The following is a 6,101-nucleotide window of genomic DNA, read 5'->3' on the forward strand; positions in this document are numbered from 1 at the left end:
CTGCTGCCTGAAATGTCCTTCATCACGCTGATGATGCTGCCGCCTTTATTACTTTTCCTTTCTGTTCCCACTGAAGAGAAATCAGAAACTGAATATATTTCTAACTTCCTGATTCTCCTTGAAGAGAGAAAAACCTCCAACAGAAGGAAGGAAAAACTCTCTTTAGCAGGAAGAAAAACCTCCAACAGAAGGAAGGAAAAACTCTCTTTTAACAGGAAGAAAAACCTCCAACAGAAGGAAGGAAAAACTCTCTTTAACAGGAGAAAAAAAAAACTCCAACAGAAGGAAGGAAAAACTCTCTTTAAACAGGAAGAAAAACCTCCAACAGAAGGAAGGAAAAACTCTTTTAACAGGAAGACAAACATTCAACAGAAGGAAGGAAAAACTCTCTTTAACAGGAAGAAAAACCTCCAACAGAAGGAAGGAAAAACTCTCTTTAACAGGAAGAAAAACCTCCAACAGAAGGAAGGAAAAACTCTTTTAACAGGAAGAAAAACCTCCAACAGAAGGAAGGAAAAACTCTCTTTAACAGGAAGAAAAACCTCCAACAGAAGGAAGGAAAAACTCTCTTTAGCAGGAAGAAAAACCTCCAACAGAAGGAAGGAAAAACTCTCTTTAGCAGGAAGAAAAACCTCCAACAGAAGGAAGGAAAAACTCTCTTTAGCAGGAAGAAAAACCTCCAACAGAAGGAAGGAAAAACTCTCTAACAGGAAGAAAAACCTCCAACAGAAGGAAGGAAAAACTCTCTTTTAACAGGAAGAAAAACCTCCAACAGAAGGAAGGAAAAACTCTCTAACAGGAAGAAAAACCTCCAACAGAAGGAAGGAAAAACTCTCTTTAACAGGAAGAAAAACCTCCAACAGAAGGAAGGAAAAACTCTCTTTAGCAAGAAGAAAAACCTCCAACAGAAGGAAGGAAAAACTCTCTTTAGCAGGAAGAAAAACCTCCAACAGAAGGAAGGAAAAACTCTCTTTAGCAGGAAGAAAAACCTCCAACAGAAGGAAGGAAAAACACTCTTTAACAGGAAGAAAAACCTCCAACAGAAGGAAGGAAAAACTCTCTTTAGCAGGAAGAAAAACCTCCAACAGAAGGAAGGAAAAACACTCTTTAACAGGAAGAAAAACCTCCAACAGAAGGAAGGAAAAACTCTCTAACAGGAAGAAAAACCTCCAACAGAAGGAAGGAAAAACTCTCTTTTAACAGGAAGAAAAACATGGAACTAGGTTTTAAAATACTTCTCCCACATTCAGTATTTCATTACCTCCAGAATTTAGTTGTTTCTGACTTGATGTCCAGTTACCAGCGGACTTTCGTTTTCTGCCTTGTGAGCATGTTAAAAACCATCAAACTAAATCCTTACTAATCCGGACCAGGAGTTAATCCTCCTGCAATTCAGCACCGGCAGTGAAATAAGACGAAGTAACTGCTGTCCAGTGAAAAGCCTCGGCAGACCACGTCTCCATGTCAGTAGTCCCAGAATGCATTGGGAGGTAAAAGTTTGTGTGATGAAGACGTCAAGCTCATATAGTGATATTAAATTCACTCCCAGCCAATTGGAACAACGGGATTTGGGACGCTATGACACAGATTTTAATACCTGATCAGAAATATTGAGTGGGTTCATTACAAAACTTTGAATCTAGTCTTAAATTCTTGAGACACAACAGAACAGAACTCACTGGGAACTGAACTTTAACTTTGCTGCTAGCGCTACATAAAGAAAATGTCACTCCGGCTGCACAATATGGGAACATTTGAAAAGTTTCTTCATGCAGATGATGTGCAGAAGCAACATTCATCATTCATCTTTTTATTTTTTTATTTTTTTGATTTGATACACTTTATTAATCCCCGAGGGGAAATGTCTTCACTACAGCGGGGGGGCTCTCAGGGGGGAGATGCTGCAGCAGGCTGCCACTAGCGCGGCGCCAGGTAACCTGACCTGAGGTGCATGTTTGTGGATGATGGGAGGAAGCCGGAGAACCCGGAGAGAACCCACGCAAGCACAGGGAGAACATGCAAACATCTTTTGTTGGGGCTAGCCATTCATGCTATACCTTGTTTTTTTCAGGACGGTTTAGGCTATCCAAATCTTCCATCATTTACATGAACAATACTCAGAGATTTTTCATATTAGCCTTTATATAAAGGAAAAACATCGTCTTGTGAAATTATTATATTGAATATTGTCATTAGAGATATATTTGCATAATTGTGGAGAGGAGATTGTTTAGAATCTGAAAATATTTGAACCATGTTTGTGGGAAACTATTACTCAGTGATTTGGAAAAATATGTCCTTAGTGCCTGACGGATACAAAATAATATTGTTTTATTTAGTCACATTTTGTATCCTTGCTATAAGAAGCACACAAATTATTTATCTTTTCAAAGATTATTTTTGTGGGCATTTTGCATCTTAATTTGACTGATATTTGAGGGGGATAGAGCAGGTGAATGACTCCAGGACCTGAACCAGGGACAGCACATAAATCAGCTGTGATTTCAAAACTGAATGAGCTGAAAACATTTAGTTGTACAGAGAAACAACGGGTTTCATCAGGAAGGTTTATTTCTATATGCGGTAACGTTGTGACGCAATCAAGACTTCGGAACATATTTAACCACATTAGCTGTGAAATCAGTGAAGAAATTTCAGATATTTTCTTTGTCCTGTCTTCATAAGCTGATTATTTCTGTGTATTAATATGGGACAGGCATCATCCCAAAGCTCTGGTTCTGCTCTGTCTTGTAATATGTGTTTCACATTAATGCACTGAGGAGTTCCTGAATAATTTAATCAAAGACAAAACAAAACAAAAACTCTAAAAAAAAAACCTCCTCCTGAGGCAGTTAAATGGCAACAAGAGAAAATGTATTTAATGCAAATGTCACAGGAGACTCCGCCCCCTCCAGAGTTCACCTTTCTCTCCTCTGATTGGATCAGAGAGTAAAACAGGAAGTTCACGACAGCGTGTGATAAACAGAAACAGAGGCCCAAGGTTTTCTTTTTTTACTGTAGCCCCTCAGGAGTCTGAGCACATCTCCGACTGGAGCTGAGGCCTGCAGCGACCTGCCGGCACGTCGTCGCCATGCAACCACGTTAAGAAGAGAAGAATATGAAGAAGTCAACTTCCAGATGTTAGTGGAAGTCGTGGAAGCAGATCCGAGTGTTTCTACTCGTGAAGCATTAATACACCAACGTTTGCTCCAATCTGTCGTGTCTCCTCTGGATAACTTTGCCTTCGTGCATTCCACTATTAACATGCACTGAATTAAAAATGGAACAAAACAAATAAAGGACTATGTGTATTTTTAAAATCACCAAAGATTTAAAGAATAAAACCAATTTCCCGCGTTTGTCCCCCGGCATGCTTTTAATTTGTGTGTGTGCTGTTATTATTGGGAACATGCAGGAGTGGATTATGGGAGGAATGTGCTGCATGTTGGTGATGTTTGACTTTCATCAGTCTCACCCTGAGAACCAGGACATCGTGCAGCAGGACAATCACCAGAGAAAAAAACATGATTGAAAGAGGACGACTGTGTTTTGATTGGACAAACAGCTCTGGTGTTTGACCGAGGCGGTTTCCTGGGACGCGTCCAGGCCGCCTCATTCACCGACAAACAGCTCAACACCATCTTCAAACAGACACAATTTACACCTGCTGGCCTGCTTGGACGTTGTTGTTTTTTACTCCCTGCAGAAGATGGCGAGAAAGAAGGAGACAAAGACATCCAGCTTCAGCACTTAAATTCCTGAATCACTGCACACCTGAGCAGGTTGAGATGCAAAACAGGTCGCACTCATCTTCCAAACACAAAAACACCCCCCATGTACATGCTTCATCACATATCATTTCAGAAAAAGCATTTTCTGTGGGTCGTTTTTGCAGGTTTTGTTGTAAGTTCTGGCACCTAAAAGCCTGAAAACTCAACTCAGACATTTCCTGTCGGTTGCGGAGCTGCATGGCAACACGCACAAGGTCATCCCGTTAAACCGGCAGCCTGCGTGGAGCTGCAGTCCACTTCCGTGAATGCCACCCAGCGCGAGCACAAGCTGAAGAATCACAGCATTAGCAGCTGTAAAAATTCATGGAAGGTACCAACCCCCCCCCCCCAAAAAAAAAAAAACCTTTCCCTCCGAATCCACATCCAGATATCCACACCACCATCTTGTGGCTGCTCCGGTAGAGATGATGCGCGCGGAGAGGAGCTGCCGCTGCACCACACACACACCACACTCTCTCTATCTCACACACACACACACACACACACACACACACACACACACACACACACACACACACACACACACACACACACACACACACACACACACAAGAGTTGTGGATAAAAACGTTTGTGTGAGATGTGTTTGAGACGTTTTATCTCGCAGGGGAGAAGGTTTCAGTGCGCGGAGATCACAGCTCTGCACGCCGCGTCCGCAGTAAAGTTTCCGCAGCTGTTGCTTTGGCACCGAGTTTGGTTCACGCGCCGTCCGTGTGTGCGCGACGCGTCGTGTGTGTGTGTGTGTGTGTGTGTGTGTGTGTGTGTGTGTGTGTGTGTGTGTGTGTGTGTGTGTGTGTGTGTGTGTGTGTGTGTGTGTGACTGCACTTGTTTCATCCTTCAATTCTCTCGTCAACACTCACAAAATGAATCTGAGCTGGAGTCGGATGAAAGTGCGCCAGACGGAGCCGCTGCTGATGCGCAGCTTTCCATCTGAAACATTCACCGGAGACGTCTCCAAATGTTGCTTTTCTGCTTGTAAAAAATGGATCTGATGCAGATGAAATTAACAAAAGAGAGAAGCGCGTCAGGATGAGAATGAAAACGCGGTTTTTTTTTTTCTTTCTGTGAGGCTCAGCATCACATCCACTCACCTCAGCCTGGATCTCTCCACCGTCTCACTCCTTCATGTAAGTCCCGAGGAAACACGCACCACAGAGGCCAAAAAATACAGAATAAAGTCCACGTCCAGCCGGCTGCTCCGCAAATCCAAAGTCAGAAGCAGCAGCAGCAGTCCCCGACTACACGTCCTTCCTCTCTCTGAGTGTGTGTGTGTGTGTGTGTGTGTGTGTGTGTGTGTGTGTGTGTGTGTGTGTGTGTGTGTGTGTGCGTGTGTGTGAATAGAGATGCGGCTTTATCAACGCAGAAGATGTTTCAATGAGTCATTGCAGAGGCTCTGGAAACGGTGCTGAATCTAATTGCTCTCATGGAGCCGAGTGTAGCGCGCGGACAAGATTAGTGATAGAGAAACCAGGTCTCTCCCTCTCCCCCTCTCTCTCGCTCTCTCTCTCTCCTTCTCTCTCTCCCCCCCTCTCTCTCCCCCCCCTCTCTCTCCTTCTCTCTCTCCCTCCCCCTCTCTCTCTCTCCTTCTCTCCCCCTCTCTCTCCCCCCCTCTCTCTCCCCCCTCTCCCTCTCTTGCCATTGGACTATACCGTCTGAAATTTACTAAGCCTGCAGCCAATGGATTGCCGCATTCTCTCCATCACCTTTAACCAGCCGCCGTGTTGTGGCAGCTCTGGCACCGGAGCACCGGAGCACCCGAGCACCGAGCACCGGCTCCTCTCCAAACTCTGGCCCCCCGCGGCCCATCAGGGCCCCCACCCCCGCCCCCCGCTGGGCAGTGTCTCAGGAACAGTTCACCATGATATAAAGGGAAATCTGTGTTTGAGTATATGGTGATTATGGAGTTGACCTAACAGGGCCAGATTGGTTCAGGAGGGTAATAATAATAATAATAATAATAATAATAATAATAATAATAATAAACTGACATATTTGACTATAATGTCCTTATTAAAGTGGTTTTACTTTCTCCAACATCCTGACTAGAAGACCTCATTTACCATCTTATACTGTATACACAGACCATAATATGAACCAATGTTATGAGTCAGCGTTATTCACTTCGTCTGTTATTGTTCATCTATGTCTTAAAAACCAAAGGTCCCAATCACTTAATGACATAATAAATGTAGAGATAACAAAGTATTTATTGTTTTATGGTATTTAACCAAATACAAATATTGTACAAACCATGCATGCTTTATTTGTGAGTGTAATAGTAACGTACTATTACTGTATGTCCTGTTCAGA

The 6,101-nt window shown here is 43.3% G+C and overlaps 1 protein-coding gene across 1 annotated transcript in view; it reads right to left on the reverse strand.

Annotated features, from left to right (window-relative positions):
- The window catches only part of nlgn4xa (neuroligin 4 X-linked a), a 116,981-nt gene extending 111,713 nt beyond the window's left edge, over nt 1-5,268 (reverse strand). Inside the window, exon 1 of the mRNA XM_069717189.1 lies at nt 4,883-5,268. The gene's annotated coding sequence lies outside the window, so the exon portion shown is untranslated. The remainder of the gene's footprint in view (nt 1-4,882) is intronic.
- Nucleotides 5,269-6,101: the final 833 nt, after the last annotated feature.

Source organism: Brachyistius frenatus, unplaced genomic scaffold, assembly GCF_029030835.1.
Source record: "Brachyistius frenatus isolate BFR_SWC_R1_liver_20210118 unplaced genomic scaffold, ASM2903083v1 Contig_170, whole genome shotgun sequence".
Classification (NCBI taxonomy): Eukaryota; Metazoa; Chordata; class Actinopteri; family Embiotocidae; genus Brachyistius; species Brachyistius frenatus.